This window comes from Tenrec ecaudatus, chromosome 12 (genome assembly GCF_050624435.1).
Source record: "Tenrec ecaudatus isolate mTenEca1 chromosome 12, mTenEca1.hap1, whole genome shotgun sequence".
NCBI lineage: Eukaryota > Metazoa > Chordata > Mammalia > Afrosoricida > Tenrecidae > Tenrec > Tenrec ecaudatus.
Window position 1 is genome coordinate 135862333 of NC_134541.1, and position 21691 is coordinate 135884023.

The window sequence follows — 21691 nt, forward strand, 5'->3', positions numbered from 1 at the left end:
ACTTTCTTCATTTATCATTGTATCAACTTCATATTATTAAAAAAATAAAAAACAAACTCTCAACTCATGCCATGGAGTCGATGCCGACTATATCACCGTGGCCCCAGAGGACAGGGTGGACCCGCCCTGCTGTTTCCTGAGACTGTCACTCTTTCTGGGAGCAGAAAGGCCAATCTTCCTCCCAAAGTACTCCGATGGTTTTGAACAGCCGACCTTGCAGATCACAGCCCAACATGTAGCCACGTTACCATGAGGGCTCCCTTGTTCTTTTTTTAATTAAGTAATACATAATTTTAATTCATTTTATCTGATAATAATGAAGAGTGCAATTATTAGGTGGAGTTAGTGTTGGCCTTTTATTTGATGTCTTATGACTGTAAACATTTTTAAGAACCGTTTATTGTGTTTTCAACGACCTTGTCCACAGCAGCTCAATAATTTCTCAAGTTGGTGGTCAACATGGGTTCTTGTTTTTCTTTTTTTTTTTAATAAATCATTTTATTGGGGCTCATACAACTCTTATCACAATCCATCAATTGAGTAAAGCACCCTTATACATTCGTTGCCCCGTCATTCTCAAAATTCGCCTTCCACTTGGGTTCCTGGAATCAGCTCATTTTCCTTTTTGGGGGGTTTTTGTTTTTCAAGGTAGCACCACGTGTCAACATGCTAAGCATCTCCCTTCTAATTGCTCTGTTTCCATTTATCTAGTTCCTGGTGATAAACTTTTGTATTAGAACTATCTTGAACTGTTCCGTTGGGGATCTAAAAGTTCTGGAATTCTGAGCCCTTTGTAGGAGGCTAGCTGCCTTACTCGGGGTTCCAGGAGAGAAGCCCTGAGGGGATTACAGTGCGTCCAAGAGGCACAGGCGCCAAGAGAAACAGTTCCCAGTGGCCAAAGCTGGAATGATTTGAACAAGAAGATAACTAGAGGAGATTGGATTAAAACCAAAGACAGAAAATAAACATCCATGAGTTCATGAATAAATGATTGGCGACTAGACAAATCTCCCACATAGAATTTCAAATAATAGACGAGAGGACTTTGAAAAGGTCATGGAGAAACATCATTATCTTCTAATTGCAGGTGTCCGCGAGCTCTTTGAGGCCGTGGGTGGGTTGCTACACTACTCCACAAAAGCACTTCCCTGTGCGGCCGCTCCCAGTGACTTCCGTCCAAGGACAGCTTGGACGGGGAGAAAAGGAGGAGCTGACAGAGTGGAAACCCGACCCACACCACCTCCGCCAGGTGACCAAGGTGCACTAAGGCTTGATGAGAGCACACATCTAGGACCAGATCTGATGAGGATGCCACTGGACCCCTGGGGTCTTAATCCCTGAGCCCCTAACCTGTCTAACCCCGAAGACACTGGCGCTGAAACCAACATCAGACAGATTTCAGTGAAGGGCCATTCTATAGACCCTCACCGCCACAAAATTCTCCTCATAGGTTCCCTGGAGGAGCGTGTGGAGCGACTCCAGAGGGTTCCTGAGATTGTCATGCCTGATGGAAGCAGACCGCCTCCTCTTTCCCCCCCAGTGTGGCTGGTGGGTCCGCACCCCTCAGCTTTTGGTTAGCAGACCAGTACTTAACCCACCGCGACACCAGGACTCCTTCAAAATCTGGCCCATGTTCCTCAAAACCATCAAGGTGTCGAGAACAAAGGGGATGAGGGCGAGAGCCCAGCGTGCTAAGGAGACGGGGCCACCCAATGAACGGTGTGGTGTTCGGGGTGGCTCCTGGGACATGTGGTACAGAGGAAGGGAATCCGCACAGAGCATGTATTTCTGGCGGTAATGAGGAATCGAACCTGGCTCTCGGGTGGTAACACGTACAATATCATTTAATGTGAAGGGTGAATGAATGCGAGAAAACAAATTGGGATATTTTTGTAAATACAAAAACTCTTCCTTGAAAAAAAGTTTACTGAAAAGAGAGAGGAAGAGGGGCTTACGACCTCCCTAAGCTCAGAGATCCCAGTAGCAGCGGGGTCTGGAGTTTTCTGCCTTTCTGACTGCTCGTCAACAAGCGTCAGCCCATGTTCCCGGGCGTCCCACCTGCTGGTGATCCTCCCGTCCGGGCTGCCAGCCCTGTGGACCTGGGGCTCGGTCATCTCCACAATTGCACAAGCCAATTCAATGTCAAAGCACCCCTCACATAAAAATCCAAGCAATTGAGCTAGGTAGGTGGTAGGGCAGACAGACTGGTAGGTAAGTGGGCAGTTGGATGGATATAGAAGGAAGAAGGGAGGGGGGGAAAGAGAGAGAGAGAGAGCGAGCAAGATGGGCAGGTATAGCTCAACAGATGTAGGTGGGTAAGTAGATTGGTAGGTAGACAGATGGTCTATGGGAATTAGGGAAACTTCTAGGCAAAGGCAGCTAAGTCTGATTCCTTGACAGAAACATCTAGAACCGAGGAACAAGCACTTAGGAAAGACTTTTTTAAAAAAAAAAAAAAAACATTTTATTAGGGGCTCATACAACTCTTATCACAGTCCATACATATACATACATCAATTGTATAAAGCACATCTGTACATTCTTTGCCCTAATCATTTTATTTCTTCTCTCTCTTTTCTTTTTTTACATTTTATTAGGGACTCATACAACTCTTATCACAGTCCATACATATACATACATCAATTGTATAAAGCACATCCATACATTCCCTGCCCCAATCATTCTCAAAGCATTTGCTCTCCACTTAAGCCCTTTGCATCAGGTCCTCTTTTTTTTTTCCCCTCCCTACCCGCTCCCCCCTCCCTCTCTCTTAACAAAAAGACAAAGAACTCAATTTAAAAACAGGCAGAGGAGTTGAAGCGACCAAAGAAGAAAAACAAATGGCCCGCAAACATGAAAAGATGCTCAATGCCGTTAGTCATTAAGGAGATGTAAATCGAAATGACAAGCACTACCAATTACGAGTACACATAAAACAGATGATTATGAAACACACCGTCAGAGCACCAGGGACAACAGATGTCACGAAGGCTCAGAGGAACTGGACGCAGGGGTGGTGAAGACCTGAATGTGCCTTTTCCAGCCAAAGTCTCTAACTCCCACCAAACAACCTTTCCCTGCAGAGATCTGGTAAAAAGGTGGGAGAAGATACTGATAGGATTTACCTGGAGGTAATTTTGAATAGGTTTCCCAGGAGTGCCGTCCTTCTGTGTACCACATGAGCTCCCTGAGAAGCAGGAGGAAGAGTCGCATAACCAGCAAGAGTCAGGAGTGTAGCCTGTTCCCTGGACCCGAGATCCCTGCACAGGGAACCTCCTGGATGCAGTGACAGCTCTACCATCAGAGGAGCAGCAACAGAACTGGGAGCCAGAGCATGAGCAAAGTGATGCACTCCCCAGCCCAGGGGGCAAGTAAAGATGTGTGCTTCGAGGCAGGAGTCTGGCTTGTGGAGTAGCGTGCCACAGGGCACTTCATTGGGAAGTTGGACGTGCTGACCCAAGGGAGTGAAACTAAGCGCCTTCAGGCTGAGGCTTATTAGAACAGGAAGCCTCTGGGTGCTTAATTGATGGAGCTTGGCTTGCTGATCCACTGATCTTAAACTGAATGCCTTCAGACTGAGGCTTATAGCTGAGTGGTCTGTCCTTGGGGCATTGATTAGCGGGCTTGACAGAACTTTGTAACATTTCCTGATAAACAACTCAATCCTGAGCATTTCTCACTGGCATTACAACTTGTTGCCTTTTCCAATAAACCCTATAATCCTGAATTTTTCGGTGAGTTCTGTGCATCTATTACAATGGATATCGGAGCCTAGAGAAGTAAAGGAGACAAATTAAAACTGCTCACTGGGGCCCTCGTGCATCTCACCATTGGGACTATGCAATGGCACAGTCATGGGAAAACATTCAGCAGTGCTCCAGAAAGTTAAAAATTGAGCTACCACAAGATCTAGCGATTCCACTCCAAGAGAATCACAAGCAACAATGTAAACAGAGACCTTTACATTGACGTCCGCTCCAGCACTGTCCGTGAAAACAGCCCAAGCGCCCATCAACAGACCAATGGATACACAAAATGTGGCCTAGCTGCACACTGGAATATTATTCACCCCTGAAAAATGAAGCACTCACCCCTGTTACAATGTGGGTGGAACTTGACAACATCAGGTCAAGTGAAACGAGTCTGTCACCAAAGCACAAGTATTGTAGGAAGCCACTTAGGCAGGTGGAGGTGGGACTTGAGAATTGACTTTCTTCATGACCTGCATGCGTCAGTGGTGGCTTGTGTAGTACTAGGGGGAAGATGAAGTTTCAAGGAAGCTTCCAGACTAAGATGGACTAGGAAGAGAGGCCTGGCCATCTCCTTCTGAAGATCAGCCAAGGAAAATCGTATGGGTCGCAAAGAACCATGGGATGGCTTAGGCCTCCAGTCGTGTTTTCTTCACGGGCTTGCCGTGCGTTGGCTCATTGGCTGTTGTCAGTAAGTTCATCTCTCTCTGATTTGGACACTACCCACATTGTCTAGAGAGTCCCCATCAGAAGGCTAGATGTGTAAAACAGAATTTCGATTTCTGAGGCTGGATGAACCACTGAAATGCTGCCCTGAGATAACCTATAAACTCTAAGCCAAAGTAGGAAATCTTTCTAAAACAAAACAGCAGTTGCAGGAGCCAATGAAGTCTGTTGTGAGTACTGTGCTTTTTGAAGAACCAACTACAGGCGGGTGGTGGGGCGGGGGTGCACTTAGGTCTGGCTTTTGCCAGACTGTGTTTGTTTTACAAGAATTCAAGATGGGAGCATGCCCAGAACGGAAAGATAACCCACTGTGAGAAAAGTCTCCCAATGACGTAAAAAATCCCAAAGCATTTCTGGTTCCGATGTAGCAGCTGGTGACCGTATTTGGACCAAAATGGATCTCAAATCCCATCCTTGGAGCAAGTGAGCAAGACTTTGCTGGAGTTGAAAGTTCTAGAATCCTTGAACATCGCCGAGGTTGTGGTCCATGGCTCCTACTTATGCAAGTTACGGGCCAAATGGATGCTCTAGTCTCTGGCCCAGTGCACCGCCATGAGGACGGCTGGAATTTGAGGAAGGCACCGACGCTCTCCTGCTAGACCTCGGATGCACGGAAGCCAATTCCTAGGCCACCTCACTAGATAAGGACCCAGAAGAGTACAGTGTGTTCCGAGTTGGAGTGGATCGGACCTGCTTTCGGCTCTGCTCTAGCCTGACAAATCGGAGAACAATGATGTGGTGTATCTGTCTTGGCCTCTGAATTCTACAATGAATACCTGTTTCCAAGGTCATAAATTAAAGGCCTAACTAATCCACCCAAGGGGAGGGTGTTGTTTACATCTCCACAGGGAATGAGGGACAAGATTTCAACCGGTGCTCCAAGATGTGAATGCGACATGCTGGCATGAAGCAGGGAACCAGTTGAGAGGTCTGAGGGGTTGGTCCCAATTACTTCAGAGGACAGCACTGAAGCTACAGCTCAGTGAGGAGGACATGTCTGATCAGAGCACACAAGAGCAAATGAAGGGGGAGGAAGAGAGTGGAGCACATCCTGACCCACCAAGCCTTGAGGACGATATCCCTGCTCAGAGCAGCTAATGCAGAGAGAGGACCATATGGCTGGCCCCACTATGAGACATGACATCCCTCACTGACCCATAGCCCTACAGGGGACAACACTGGAGATACAGTGTGGGAATTGTGCCCAATCTGACCCCAACACACTGAGGCAAAACACCAAGGGTGTGCAACAGAACAGTAAGGGGAGCAGAGCAAGGAAGTCCCCAGGAAGTACCAAAAATAGACTTTGGGGTCAGGATGTGGTACTCCATCAGACTCGACTGGAAAACACTCCTTAAGGTCAACAACAGACCTTGAACAATTTACAGGCTTTTCTCTTTTTTGTCATTGGTTTGTTGTTGTTTTGTTTTCTTTCATGCTTTGTTTTTCTCTGTCTTGTTTTTGTGCATATTATTATCTCTGCAGGTCTGTCTAGATAACATAGGCTGGATAAACAATCTGGAGGAGGAAATAACTTGAGTGACGGTTCCATGGGGACATGGGAGAGGGGGAGGTGGGGGAAAGGAAGTGGTGTTAACAAACCCAGGGACAAGGGAACAGCAAGGGATGCAAAATCAGTGGTGAGGAGGGTTTAGGAAGCCTGGTAGGGCTTGATCAAGGGAAATGTAACCGAGAGGAATTACTGAAACCCAAATGAAGGCTAAGCATGATAGTGGGACAAGAGGAAAGTAAAAGGAAATAGAGGAAAGAACTAGAAGGCAAAGGACATTTATAGAAGTCTAAATACAGGCATGTACATATATAAGTATATTTATATATGACAATAAGAAGAGAGATTTTTACTTGCAGCTGCAGGAACTTGAGTCAGGATGCCATCCCTGGGAAGTGCCTTTGTTGTTTGCCAATCTACTCCCTGGAGTGCTGGGGCAGGGGCTGCCCAACCTTGGTCTGCAGAGAGCAGCTCCTTGGAATGTTGGGGCAGAAGATGCCTACTGCAATAGGTCGTTTATCTTCCTGAGAGGCTGGAAACAGGGGCCTTGAAGTTCTATCCTCCTGAGGAGCTGGAGAGGAGACCATGCTGCCTATTCCGGACCCAGCCCAAACACTAACCTTATAATTTCTTTATGATATACTCAAATCAATCATTTGAGTGCCTGGAAATAGAGTTGAGATCAAAAGGGCAGCATAAACGCTCGACTGTTTCCTTCGTTAATCAATTTCCAGAACGGACTGGTACCAGAGACATTTCAAAAAATGACTTTACTTGTTTTGTTTCTCAGTCTGAGGAATGCATGAATTTCAATGTTCCCTTTTCCTGCCCTCCCTCAAAGAATGTGTGCTTCCTAATCCATTACCATCGCCATCCTTTGGAATTCCCAAATTCTCTCCCTTTCTGCACCAAATGGGGTTATTTCATACACATGATGTGTGAACATATCTACTTCCTCTCTCATCAACATTGGATATTCTGGGTTGTTGTTGTTGGATGTTATCGCTATATCCTTTAAAATGGTGTCTGTTCATGCAGGATGGAATTCCCCAGCCCCCGAGATGAAAGTCTGTGAAGCTAACTCCTTGCCGCCAGGGAACGAGTATGTGACCAGGATCCACCACGCACGGTGTGAGCCATAGGCAACGTGAGAGAGTTGGCTCTGGGTGTCACTTCATAGTGGCCGCAGAGGCACGCAGTTTTGTGGCCTAGCAACTGTTGTGAGGTTGTGTTGCAGGCACACATGTGGCTTTGCTGCTGGCGGCAGTAGCGGACACAGTGAGGTCGGGTCCTTGGCATCTGTGCAGAAGGGCTCTGTTCCCGGCAGTGGGAAGACTGGTCCCCTCATTAGGTCGATTCTGTCATGTGGTCTGAGTGCTTTGCCGAGTCACTCAATTCCCACTCAGTAGCTGTCTTTTCTGTGCAAAATGGCCACAGTGTGTTCTGATGTTTGAAGCACTGGGCAACAGGTAACTAGAGGAGAAATATCTCCAGAATCCGTTCTAGGAGTTGTCTAGATGGCGTGGTAGTCCAGGCACGGCCCACGTGCACCAGAAGCACCTGGAAGCTTCTTAGAAATCAGAACCTCGTCCCTATGCCAGTTCTGCTGAATCCGGATGTTCATTTTTATGAGAGCTCCAAAGGACTTGTAGAATATTCAAGATTGAGAACACTGGTCTAAAAGGGAATGATTCTCAACCTATATGCACTTTAAAGTCACTTGGGGACTTCAGTGTGTTCAATAACTCCACCCAACGAATGTGATTTCTGTCCTTGGTTCCTGAGAGATAACCTCTGTCTCACTTTGGGTTGACTAGAGAAACAAATCCAGGGACATTCATATTTGAATAGGAAAGAGCTTTCTATGGAAGAGCCATTGTATATTGAGAAAACATCCCAGCCTAGTCCAGATCAAATCCCTAAGTCCAATATTAGCCCATATGTCCAATACTAGTTCATAATTTCCTCTTCAGACTCCCGAAGCACATGCAATGATGCGAGGGCAGGAAGATCACAGGCTGGTGGGTGGAAAGTCTTGTGGATCCAGTGGCAGAGGAAGCATCACAGGGCTGTCTCTGTAGGTCTCTGCCACATGGCTCACTCAGGTCTCAGTGTAGCTTCACATGGCGTGTCCACAGAAAGACGAAGGCAGAGAGAGAGGGGAAGTTCTCAGAGTCCTCATGAGAAGGCCACGCCCACAAGGAGGCATCATCAGACTGTGACCTGATTGACAGGCTAGACTCCACCCCTATACTTATAGATCAAGTTGACATGAAATTATATAACTTCTAAACCTGTGGGTCACGACCCCTTTGGGGGTCAAATGACTCTTTCACAGGGGTCACCTGATTCATAACAGCAGCAAAATTACAATTATGAAGTAGCAGTGAAAATAATTTTATGTTTGGGGGGGGGGGGTCACCAAAACATGAGGAATTGTCTGAAAGGGTTGCAGCATTAGGAAGGTTGAGAACCGCTGCTCTAAACCCTTCCAATTTACTGAATGGTGAAAATGTTTGTAATATGAGTGTGAGGACTCAGGTAGGGGCAGGCCATCCCAGAATAACTCACCAGGGGGTATTACCCCACCCTGAGGCCAGAGAGACAGGAGTTGAGTTCAACCACAAGGGCGATAACCAATCAATCATTGCCATGTAATGAAACCCCAAACGTCTCTGCACACCGATGTTCAGGAGAGCTTCCTAGTTGATGAAAGATGATGCGAGGCCTTACTAGGCCAGAGAAGTTGTTTGTTGTGGAAGCTCTGAGACCTCAACTTAGCATCTCTTCTTTAAAAAAAAAATGTGGTCACATTTATATAGAGAAAGCAACACTTGCCCATACAACACCTGCTTTGTATCAGTCCTGTTTTTGTATCTTTTATCATAAGCATCAGCAGGGTGCATTCCCAAGTCCTGTGAGTCATTCTAGCAAATCATCAAACCTGAGGGCCAATGGAGCAGTCCAGGATTTGTAGCCATTTGGTTACAAGTTCAAGAGCTGATTTAGTCATGGTTGTTGGGTGCTGTTGAGTCAGCTCAGACTCCGGGATACCTAACCATAGCACTCAACACTGAGTGGTCATGCTCCATCCCCACAAGTGTCATGTCTGAGACCCTTGCAGCAGCTCCAGTGTTAACCAAGTCCAATCAGTCCAGAGTCCTCCTCTTTTTCTCTGGTTTTTCTACTTTAGCAAGCTCCGTGTCCTTCTCCAGGAACCGGTCTCCCCTGACAACACATCCAAAGTACGTGATGCTTCTAAAGAACATTCCGACTGTACTTCCAAGACGGATTTGTTTGTTCTTCTGGCAGTCCATGGTATTTTCTTTTTTTTTTAAATCATTTTATTGGGGGCTCATCCAACGCATCACAATCCATACATACATCAATGGTGTAAAGCACATCTGGCCATTTGTTACCCTCATCATTCTCAGTCCATGGTATTTTCGATCGTCTTGCACTATCATTCAAATGCATCCATTCCTCTGTGGTGGTCCTTATTCTTTGCTCAACTGGCACATGCGTCCGAGATCATTGAAAATACATGGCTTGTGTCAGAAACACCTTAGTACTTTTGTTAGGCAGAGTTCTCTAGAGAAAAAACAGAGCAGATATAGCGAGAAGGAACATAACAGCTAATTAGTGCACACAGCAGTACAGAGGGCTCAGTGCGACTCACTTTTGTGAAGCAGTTAGTAAACTGAAAAGCCTTCAACTCACGGCAGGGATTTTGGTCCAAGGTCCAGGAAGCAGACAGGCAGAGTCTGCCGCAGACAGCAGGTGGGTCAGCAACAGTCAGTAACATGAGAGCTTAGCAAAGCAAACCCGAATAGGGTTGTCAAACTCAAGCAACGCAAGGCAGCAGGATCCACCAGCCTCAAGCTCAAGCGATGAATGCACCCGCAGTGTGGCGAAGCAGGTCTTGAAGGGGTCTAAAGCTCTGGCGACATGATCCATGGGTTGGCTAGGTTGGCACAACAAACCTAATGATCACCGTCCTCCAAGCAGCACCCTTGCACCTCAACACTGGAAAGAGGCCGTGTGCAGCAGGTCTTCCTGGTGCAAGCTGCTATTGAATTCCTGAATGCCCCATTGAGCATTGACTGTGGACTCAACCAAAATCAATCTTGACAACGTCAACCATTTCTCCATGGATCATGCTATTTGCTCCAGTTGTGAGTTTTGTTTCCTTTATGTTGAGTTACAATTTATACTAAACTGCCATTTGCTTTTTTTTAATACTTTAAAGAGGCCCTTTGCAGATTTGTCCAATGCAATATGTTATATAGGGGTTAGGATTTACATGTACGTGGATACAATTCAACTCATAACAGACCAGTCTCCTTTGGCAACTACTCAGTCTTGTTGCTTGAGGCCAAAAGCACCGCAGGCAGTATGTAGGCAAATGGGCAGAGTGTCAGTAAGACGTTACTGTGGATGCCAAAATGTGAATTCTATTCATACACATATATTATATATGTCATCTATACATATTTTATACGTTATATATATATATATTACATACGGGGAGGTAACTCCAAAAAAACTGGAACTGTGCTGGGCAGAGCAGAGCTTTCATAGTGTGCACTTGTCCCGCTAGGTGAGCACCAAGCAACTTGCTGAGTCAGTGCACTCAGTGGTGTCTCCTGGGAAGGTTCTCTTTGTCACAGCGAATTTGTTCGTAAAAGCAGTTTTACTTAACCTCGTTTTTCGTGATGGCAGATTTAAGAGAACAGCGTGCCACTGTGAAATTTTGTTTCCTTCTCAGGAAAAATCCTGCAGAAACTGTTGTGATGTTGAACACAGCTTACAAGGAAAAACTCATGTGTAGGAGTGGTTTTCTCATTGCAAAAAAGGTGAAATGTCAGTTGATGACAAACCTCATTCTGCACTTCTGTCAACCTCCAGGACAAAACTGTGGACACATAATGCATTTGGAGCTTGTTCCACCAGGTCAGAATGCTAATCAAGCTGTCTATTTAGAGGTTCTGAAAAGATTGTACAAAAGTGTGTGACAAAAAAGGGCTGATTTGTGGCAGGTGGGGGGCTGGTTTTGCCACCACTACAACGCACCAGCTCACGCAGCCATTTTGGTTTTGGTGAAAAACAGCATGCCTCACTTGCCCCAGCACCTGACTCACCTGACCTTCCTCTGTGCGACTTCTTTTTGCTTCCATGAACACAGAGGGACATGAAAGGGCAGCGGTGTGAGTAAGCATAAGAGGTAAATGGGAAAACGTGGGAGGTGCTGTCGGCTCCAAAGAGATGTGTAAAAAATGTTTCCAAGAATGGAATCGCAGATTTGACAAATGTAGTCAATGTAATGAAGAGTACTTTGAAAGCGATAAGGTTGTTTTGTTAAAAAAAATTTTTTTTAATACACAGCTTTGAAAAAAATGTCATGGGGGGGGAACCTCCCCTCGTATATATACATAGTTCACGTATGAAATGTTTACTTCTGCAACTCAGAAACTGATTCGATTTCTCACACAGTGTTACCTGAGTAAGCCTGCAAACGTTTCCTTCTCTGAAATAATACATACCAGCATCGTGAGCCTGATGGAGTAGAAGATGAAAGAGGAACTATTTTTGTCTTTTATGCTTTTGTAATGTTTAAAGGTTTAAAAAAAGGTGCTTTGGTTGCATTTTTTATGGTATTATTTTACAGTGAAGCTGTATTAGTCGGTGTTTGCTGTAATAACAACTCCAGCATCTCAATGGCTCCCCCAATAAACATCAGTTTCTTATGTTATGTGATGTCTTGGCTTATGTGTGGGCTGTGGGCACCGTGGGACTTAAGGGGAAGGAACAGCTCTATCTAGAACAGACCAGACTTAGAGCACAGGGCAGAATCACTAGGAAACACACGCAAGGATCAACACAATGGCACCGAAAGCTTTTGCTCAGACATGGAAGAGGCCATGCCTGCTCACGTCCTAATGGCTGGAAGACGTCATGTGGCCAAGCCTCACAAGGAAACAGTTGACAAAGGCGTTGGGGATGGATGGTCCTCTTACAGAGGAGGGAATGAGTACTTGTGAACAATGGCTAGAAGTTGTCACAGGTCTGTCATTTTAAGTCAATCTACATGGAAGACACATGTTTGCTTGGGTCCTTGTGGCACCTTCCCCTTTTGAGTTTTGAATTCCCTGGTTAAATGGAGAGACCAAGAGCCCTTAGCAACCAGGGTGTTTTCCTGCTGTGGGCACAGCCCATTCATGAGCCATGAAATTTATTAGTAAGCACAAGCAGCATTTTTGTTCAAGAGAACAGAGTCTAATCTCAGACTCAAAACTCACTGCCACGGAGTGTATTCCAACTGGTAGTGACCCTGTGGGACAGAGTAGAACTGTGCGTGGGCTTCCAAGACTTGGAATCTTTACAAGCGCAGACAGCCTCAACTTTCTCTGAGAGCCCAGCTGAAGAGGAACTGAGAGTTGGGTGTGGTGGAGATACGGATTGCTTCATGCAACTTTTGCTTCGTAAGCATACTAGGGGGCTTCAAAAAGTTCATGGGATAATGCAATGAAACATGGAAGTCCCTCATACGTCTCTATACGGACCATAGCGTGAACTGTGTTTCTTTCTTTGAGTACTGTGAACGGTTGAAAATCTTGGACCCAGAGGACAGGCTATCTGGAGGAGTTGCTTCTAATTCCCATTTGAACTTCAGGATGTTGGGGCCAAGCATTATGGGAAGCTGGTTATCAAACCTGGTCAAAGGACCTGGGTGGATTTGGGGGGCATTCACATGAAGAATGCAAGGGGGGAGGCAGATGGGCTGCTTCGGCACCCAATGTGTGGGAAGCAGGAGAGTTGTTCCCCAGGATGTCTCCCCATGATATATGCCAAGCTTAAGGTGCTGTTCGCCATCTAAGACAATCCCACCCTAAGTTAGGCCCACTCCCTTCTGACAAGGATAAGGGATTGTTCCCTGTGGGAGAGCCAAAGGATGCCTAAGGTCAAGCCAACTCAGGGACGACCAAGGTTAGGCTGCCATCTTGACTCTAGAGCCCACCTATCTTGTTATGTGCATGCCATCCTGTCTCTCGTACGCCTACTGTACAAGCCCTTCCTGTTACGCATGTAGGTCTGGTACTTAGGGAATGGCACGCCCCTAGAGTGTTTTTATAAGCCTTGGTTGGAAACACGTTCGCTCTCTCTGCGTGGATCCAGCTCCTAGAGTCATGTATTTGCAGGCTTTATTTTGTCTGATGTCTCTTTAATTTTACCCAATTACACAACTGCCCCTTGGACCTGTTCGACTGTGGAGGTTGGTACCCCACACCAATCCATCCTCCTCCCGGTGCGACTCTCTGGGCTGCAGAGATTCGCAATTGCGAAACTGTAGTTCCCAGTCTCCTTTGAGTCAACCTGAGGTCTCAGTTCTCTAATGCTGCTATCACAGAGTATCACAAGTGGCGGCTCACAGTAAACAAAACAAACTCATTGTCCTGGAACCAATAATCACCCTTACAGGGTGGAGTAGAATGGTCTCTGGGTCTCTGAGGCTGTAAATCTTTCCAGGAGCAGAAAGCCTCCTCTTGCTTCTCTGAAGCTGCCGGTGGGCTCAAATTGCTGTCCTGGCTAGCAGCCCAAAGGCTAACCACTGCGCCACCGGGGCTCCTTCATCAGTAATGCTAGAAGTCGGAATTAAGGGTGCCAGCTCTAGGGGCAGGCTTACTGCCAGCCGATTCCAGAAGACCCTTGTCTCTTCTTAGCTTCCTTCCCTCAGCTGTGTGCACGTGGCTTCGTGTCTATTCTCCGCTCTTGCTTTACTATTTCACCATCTCAAGAGACCGAGTTAAGACCCCTGCAAACTTTGTCGCCATCTAGCTGGTTCAGGCTCGTGGTCATCCTGTAAGGACAGAGTAGAACCACCCCCATCGGGTTTCTGTCATCTTCCCAGAAGCAGCCAGCCCCATCTATTTCCCACGAACAGAGAAAACCTATTCCCAAATGGGATTTTGAGTTTTTCCAACACATGCTTGAGGGACATAACTAAACCTATGTTATCGTTCAGGCACTGCTCACACCCCAAACAGTTCAGATCTCTGACCTTGGTCCATGTGGGGGTGGCCAGGTCGGCTGCTGGAAGAGGGCTGAAGTTTTTCAGATGGTCCCTACGAGCTTGGCTTAGCATCCACAGGTGAATCTGGGACAGTGGGAAAACCAAAACAATTAGGTCATGAATCGTTAGAGTCAATTCCCCGAGTAGGGAATGAATAGATGAATGAGCAAATGAATGAGCAGGAAGGTTCCTGGGTCCGGTGGAAAGCTAAAGGCAGAATGGAGAAATACAGAGGCAATGATGGCCTTACAAAAGCATTACTCTGCAAGCGTCATGCTCAGGCCACAGCCTGGCTCAGACCAGGAGCGTCAATGGGTGCTAAGTTTTTCTGGGGTTGTTTTTTTTAGGGGGGGGAAGGGGAGGGAGTTGATGAGGGGCCAGATACCTTCCTGGTCTCCCCACACATCTTGTTTCCTTTATTTATTGTATAGAAATGTGGTGTATCCAATTGTCTTCCCCACCACCTCAAACATACATCTACGTCAACTTGGCCGAGCTCGGATGCCCAGTGGTTTGACAGGTAGTAATGTGAGGTGGTAAGTCACGGGATGACCTCCTAGGTGATAAACCAGGAAGAGGATTAATGTGGCACCCTTGATGCCATCATAGCCTTGAAGTGCACGATATGGTTCCAATTAAAAGAGAGATGATGAGCAGAGGCAAAAAGCTGTGATCAAAGGAGAGAAAGAACAGAGATCGGCTCAAAACCAAAGGGAAACTCACAGCCACTTAGTCAATTCAAATTTATCATGAAGCGACTCTACAGGACAGGGTGCTTCCAAGACTGTAATTCTTTATTGGGGTAGAAAGCCTCCTCTTTCTCCCTTGGAGTGGCTGGTGGTTTTGAACTGCTGGCCTTGAGGTTCGCAGCCCAACACGTAACCCACTACACCACCAGGGCTCTAGCACCGAGAAAGAAAAGCTGGAATAAATCACAGTCCATCCACACAATGGAACACGGATTTAGGGGACATTATGCTCTGGGAAGAGGCAAATATAAAAGGACAGAATGTCATATGAGAAACTGAAGAAAATCAAGAAAGATTTTCATACCAAAAGAGATTTCGACAGAGGAAGGAGAAGGGAGGGCAGGGGAACCAGTAGTAAAGGGTGGAAAGATGTTAACTTGGGTAGAAAACTCAAAGCCGAACACACTGGCAACGACTCAATGTCAACTCAGAATGCTCCTATAGCACAGGGTTGAACTGCCTCTGTGAGTTTCCAAGACTATATAACTCTTCTATTGATTTTGAGTAACAAATTCATTTTTAATTGATCGACAAATAAACACTACACAGCACAAGTTAGTAACCATTTCTTGCTCTTCACCTGGGAGAGCCTTCTCTTGGACAGCTTGAGGAGGGGGATTAGCCGGTTACCTTCATGACTTGACTTCAACCACGATGTTAGAAAGAGCAAGCATTGCATCTGATAGGATCCATGGACTGGCTGGTATTCACATCCAGTCCCTTTTGATATTCCAGGCTTTTTCTGTAGCTCTTCTACCTTGTCTATGCAAGCGTTCATGGCATCCACCCAGCTCATTGTAGGCATTCCACTTGCCCTTGCCTTTGAAGTGCAATGTCTGTGTTCATGCTGCCCGCAGTAGCTGGTTTGAAATGACTCTGGATGAACACCATTCCATCATCTGCTGGTTTGGTCTTGAGGTGCTTAACTTCGACTGCAGCTTCATCACATTTGGCTGAGATAAGCCAGTGGGGTGGTAAGGATTCCGGAGAGCTCAAGGGGGGTCAACCAGAAAGAGCCTCTTCAAGACCGGATTCGTGAAGGAGCAGAAACCCCAACTTTCTCCTGTGGAGTGGTTGGGTGGTTTTGAACTTCTGACCTTGTGGTTAGAAGCCCAATGCCCAGCACACCACCTGGGCTCCCTAACTTGGGTAGAGAGGAAGGAGGTGGGGGCAACTGAGCAAACCATTGGAAGCTTTAAAAAATGGTTTAAGTCGTTGAAGGCAACAGATGATCTGATATGTAAACCCACCTACTTCACCAGAAACAAACAAAAAAAAAACTTTGGGGAAAATACAGATAAATTAATTTTAAAAAGATAGAAACGCTGGCAATAGCGTAATCTTTTGGACTGGGGGATCCTTCACTGACAACCTCCCAGACCCAGGGGAAGATTGATGCCCAGATACATGGAGATCTTGAAGGAATGCCAGCCCCACAGTTGCTGAAGAGAGACAGAGACCTCTCCCCAGAGCAACAGAGAAACCCTTCGCTAGACCTGGCACCATGACTTCCGACCCCTAGGCGGAGAGAAGAAACAGTTGCTTGTGAGTCATCCACTTACGGTCATTTCTGTCACTGATGCACTAGGAAGCGAAGGCAGGAGTCAGAAAAATCATCAGTATCAACCTTTTTGCAATTTTTTAATACATTTGAAATTATTCACACATATAGAAAGGCCCTTGGTGGAGTCTATGGAGACCAGACTTCGCTGGTTCTGTTCTAAATACCCATTTGGGCCCAGAGAGGGTCAAGAGCAAGTCTCTGGGCACCATCTCTGTAGCAGTGTATGCTCACTGTGTCTGTTACACTTTGGTCATTCTAGAAATCTCTCCAACTTCTTCACACTGCCACTGCACACTTCAGAAACCACTCAAAAGTTCACCGTCATCAAGCCAATTCTGACTCAGAGCCACCCTATGGGACAGGGTAGAACTGCCCCTGGGTTTTGGAGACTTTAGCTCTGAACCAGAGTAGACAACTGCGTCTTCTTCCTGCGGAGTGGCTGGTGGTTTTGAACTGCAGACCTTGTGGCTGACTCAACTGTCATTCACTATGCCACCAGGCTAGCATAAATTTTATATGCTCTGAGGGGGGAAAATGCCTATGACCTGCACTTTTTTTTTTTGTAATCTTGGTTTTAGCAGGTGGTCTATCTGTAAGATCAATGGTGAGGAGCTGGGCATGTGCAGCCTGCTGGTGGGACACTGAGGCCGAGCCCCTGGCAGGTCATCCTGAAGGCTGAGCCATTAGCCACTCCTGGGCATATGCGTCCCTGCCCTGGGTCAGTCCACCAGGTATAGGCCCCTGTTAGTCCTGGAGATTTCCAGACATAGAACCCCAGTGCTACATGATCATGACCTGTTGGGGCTGGCCTCGGTTGCGATCTCCTCTCGTGACCTTGCCTGCATCTGAGGACATCCCGTCCAGCATCCAGGGTGGTGCCCCCTTAGGACTCCTGGCTCAGCATACTCTGCCCTGCCCCTCACTCCCTATGACTCAGGGCTCGGGCTCCCAACCCAAGACCCCACCCTGCTTATGTGCTGCTGGTCCTTTCCCAAAGAGGAGAGAATAGGGTACTTGGTTGTCACGATCCCTGCCTCTTCCTCTCCTAAGAAAGGACAACGGAGAACTCCAGGCTCTGTAAAGTGACCATTTGTGCCTGCAAGGCTACGTTGACAGAGCCAGGAAGAATCGAATGGGCTTGGTCTGTGCAGCTGGTGCTTAATCCAAGGGGGTGGGAGTGACTCTGGATTCCTGACTGCCGAACATTCCCAGTCCGCAGCCCCAAAGGCAGGCGGCCTGCCCACCCCCTCCCCTCCGTCAGCGTTTGGAATATGAGGAGCAGCAACCAAAATAGACTGGCTGGAAAAATCAACTCCAGCTTCCCTGCTTGTAGCATGTGAAGCCCCAGCTTTGTGCCAACTAAGCTGGCGTTTACTCCCAATTCTACTGCTTGCTGGGAGTCCTTGGGGCATTGTGTCACTTCAGCATTTGTTTCCTCCTGTGACAGAGACATTGCACCTTGAGCATCAAGTGTGGTATCTGCAATAAGGCTGGTGTCCAAGCAGTCGCCATTCAAGGAAGCATCAATGGATGCCAGAGCGAATGCATCAAAGTCATCATCTTGAGATCCTACCAACAAACACGCCCAGCATAAAGTGACCAGAAGGGAACAGTCCTCTGGCCATGAGATCAGGATTGGGTGGCTCTCAACTACAAATACTGAACATTTTGGTCAAGGATTCTCTATTAGAGTCCCGATCAATGAGGGGAAATGTGGGAATCATTTGACTCCCATGGGACCCAGATTTTCTGGACCCACGAGGGTCAAATCAACACCTGAAAACTCTTGCCCTGGGTGAATCTTTAAACGTTAACTGTCACCTATCCCTGAAGTCTTCTTAAAGTCAAACAATAGTTTAGCGGAATTAGTAAAAACTTGCCTGCCTTGAGTGTTAAGCTCTTAAGAACCTTCTTTACGGGCTCAATGAGATAAAAGCAATGGGAAGTTTAGGGCCCCGTGTCAGTCTGGGTACTTTACAGAAACAAATCCACAGAAACTCATGTATAAGAGAGTTTTATATACGGGTTAAATGTGCATCAAGAAAACATCTCAACCCAGTGCTGCCCAAGCCAAGTCCAACATTAACCCATATGTCCAACACCAATCCATGAAGTCCTCCTCCATCTCACAAAGCACACGCAATGATGCCGACTGCAGGAGGAAAGCCGAGTCAGTGAACGTGTAAGCATCTCAGCACTGGCAGGGGTCTCCACACGGCTGCTCCAGCACCCAGGGCTGCATCAGGGTAGGTCCATGCGGCTTCTCCTCAGGGATGTCTTGCAGGAAGTCAGCCTTGCCAGTTGAAGCAGGGAACTGCCAAGGCAGCTGCACCCGGGTGCGACCATCAGAAAGCAAGGCTCATGGAGCCACTTATTTGTATGCCTTTCAATTAGCCCCACATGTGTTTATCGGCCAGGTTGGCACAATAAACTAGCTCAGGCCCACTGAGCATGTGAACTCAGAAAGGGGTAAGAAAGGTTGTGCAACTCAAGGAATGCAATCAGCGTCACTGAGTCACACACAGAGAAGCTGCTGAACCGGGCACTGTGCTGTGCATATTCTCAACAAAATCAATGAAAAATCCTTCATTTGTACCACTCAGCTAGAGCTGTTAGCTGTTTACATCTAGGGGTGAGTGTTCGCCAGGCTTCCTGACATATATTACTTTCCCCTGCAACTCCATGTAACTTTATTAGCGTCAGCAAATTTTTACTTCTGACATTAATGGTACTGTTTGACAATTTCCATGCTGCTAAATCACCTTTTGTGGGGGGAGGTCAGCTGTTTACAGACATCCCTGAAGGCAGTCCCTGCCAGACTGCCTTCTCCCCCACCGCAAGGGTGGGCCTGCTCCCTGCTGCTGGGGACGATGGATTAATGGTCTCTGTTAGCTGAGCCAGGGAACAGGCTAAACCGACCTGTGACATCCAAAGTTAGGCTGCCATCCTGGACCTAGGATCCGCCCATCTTGCCACATGTATACCCCCAATCCCTCCTCTTCCTATTACGTGGAGACCCCTAGACCACCCCCTCCCATTACTGTATTACCTTTAGCACAACCCCTTCCTGTGATGTATGTAATCACCTGTAATTAGGGGGCTTTGCACATCCCCAGAGAATGTAAAAGCCTGGGCTAGTATTAAAGACTCTCTCTCCCTCCCTCCACGTGGACCACCAAGCAGCGCTGAGGTGAGCATGCTACTATGAATTGTGTCTGACTCAATTTATTTCAATATCTCTCTTCTACCTCTCATGCTCTCTATGACTTTACTATGATCTTTACTTATCGCGGTACAATTGTGCCTACCGGACCCACGATGATGTGTTAGGGGATGACTTCCCCTGACAACCTTTCTTTAGGATGGGCCCCCAGACAGACCTCACACGGAGACAGCCAGGCCCAGAACAGTACGAGACCGCATCAGGGCTCAGCATAATCGGATCTCAACGCGAAATGTCCACACAATTTTGCCTCGGAGCGCAAAGAAAACATCAGAATCCAACCCGACACGTGTGGTTTGTACGTGTGGTTTGTAAACAAACGCAGTTTGTTTCAGTCACTCAGTATTAGCTGGTGTTGTTAGTACGTGTTGCTTAAACTTTTTGCAGCTGGGTTCCAAGCTTTTTTCTATAATTTTCTTAGATCTTGTGGTTTTTTGTACCATTTTTAGATAAAAAACATGGGTCCTAAGAGGTTTTTTTTAAAGAATCATTATAAGGCACTGGTTAACTGTGTTTTCGGTATTCTTGATAATTTAGTAAACCTTTATAGAAGTTAAGGAAACGCCAACAGCAGACCACATAGATTTTTTTTTTTAACGTGAAAGCCAGCCAGGTTCTAGGGGAAAAACTACTGAAAAGCACCTACCAGTTGATTTTATAGAAGGGGATTTCCCCTTCCAAACAATGACTCTTCCCATCCCTCCTCTCCACGTGTGTCCACAGATCCAGTTCCTCATCAGTCTCAAGGTAAGGCCCATTCTGCAGTTGTTAAAAAACCTTTTTAATGCTGTTTCTTATTTAAGTTATATTATTTAACTATAAACTTATTTACTTAGAAGTTTGTGTGTCATGTTCTGTATAAAAAGGCAAGGTTTGGGTAAAAATTTGGTGGTTGAGAATGGATTAATCCATTTTGTTATTTCTTATGGGAATAATTTATTCAGAACTCAACTGCATCGCATCACGACGCTCCTTCTAGAAAGGATGAGCATCAAGGTCCGGGGTTCTACTGTAAATCTTACAAATTTCTTGGCATCCTCAAGTTAGCGCTGCCAGTGCCGCATATTTGTTGGAAGAGGCATCTCAATTGACATTTCATCAGCTCCCGGAGATTTGTTTCCCCGCAATGCCGTCAGTGCAGCTTGGGCGTTTCTCTTCAGAAGCCCTGGTGCTTGAGCAGAAGCTTCCTCCGAAATGACTGAATAACCAGTCCATTCTTTTGGGCACAGTTGATTGTAGAATGGAGTGCTATTCAGTGGGAAAGAATGCTTGGCTGAATTCTGAAAACACGTGATTGGTTAAATAAAAGAAACCAGCCACCAGAGGCAACTTGTTATATAAATCCATTTAAATGAAAAGAGAACACAGAGGTGGTGAGTGATCGCCAGAGAATGGAGTGCTTTCTGTGGGGATGAGAATGTTCTAGAACTAGTTGGTCATGGCTTGTACACGTGGGGAGAATATTTATCATTACCAACTTGCACATTTTTCAAAGGTGTATTTTGCGGTATTAAAGTTATATTTCAATAAAAAAACAAAGTCTCTGGGCAGCTTTACTCCCTCTTTCCCTTGAACATAATTCAAAAGCTGTTAGAGCAGATCAACAAGGAAATGCCAAGACTCTCAGAGAGAACCTGCACAGAGACCAAGTTGTAGTCATGTGAACAGAACAAGTAGATGCTGTGTGGTTTCGAATCCGGAAAGATGTGTGTGGGGGGTGTATCCTCTCACCACGCTTTTTACCAGCATCCAAGCAGCTCAACTGCATAAAGAACGGGGCGTCAGGGTTAGAAAAAGGCTTGTGAACCACCTTTGATACGCACATAACACAACTTGCTGAAGGGAAAGAGGATAAAACACTGGCTCTCCGCAGTGCTGCCCCTGCTTGCGGCCCGGGCCTGCAACTGTCCAGGACCCGCTCAGTAGCCGTTTACAGAGGCGAGGACGGCGGGCGTGTGCACAGCGCACTTTGTTCTGGTCAAGACCACTCACAAGACCCAGCACTGGAACAGCGGAGGAGACACAGCTGACCTCGCATTCGTGTGCTGCGCTCTGCTATGGGGTACAGGCATATACAGCCTTTTAAAAAACAAAACACA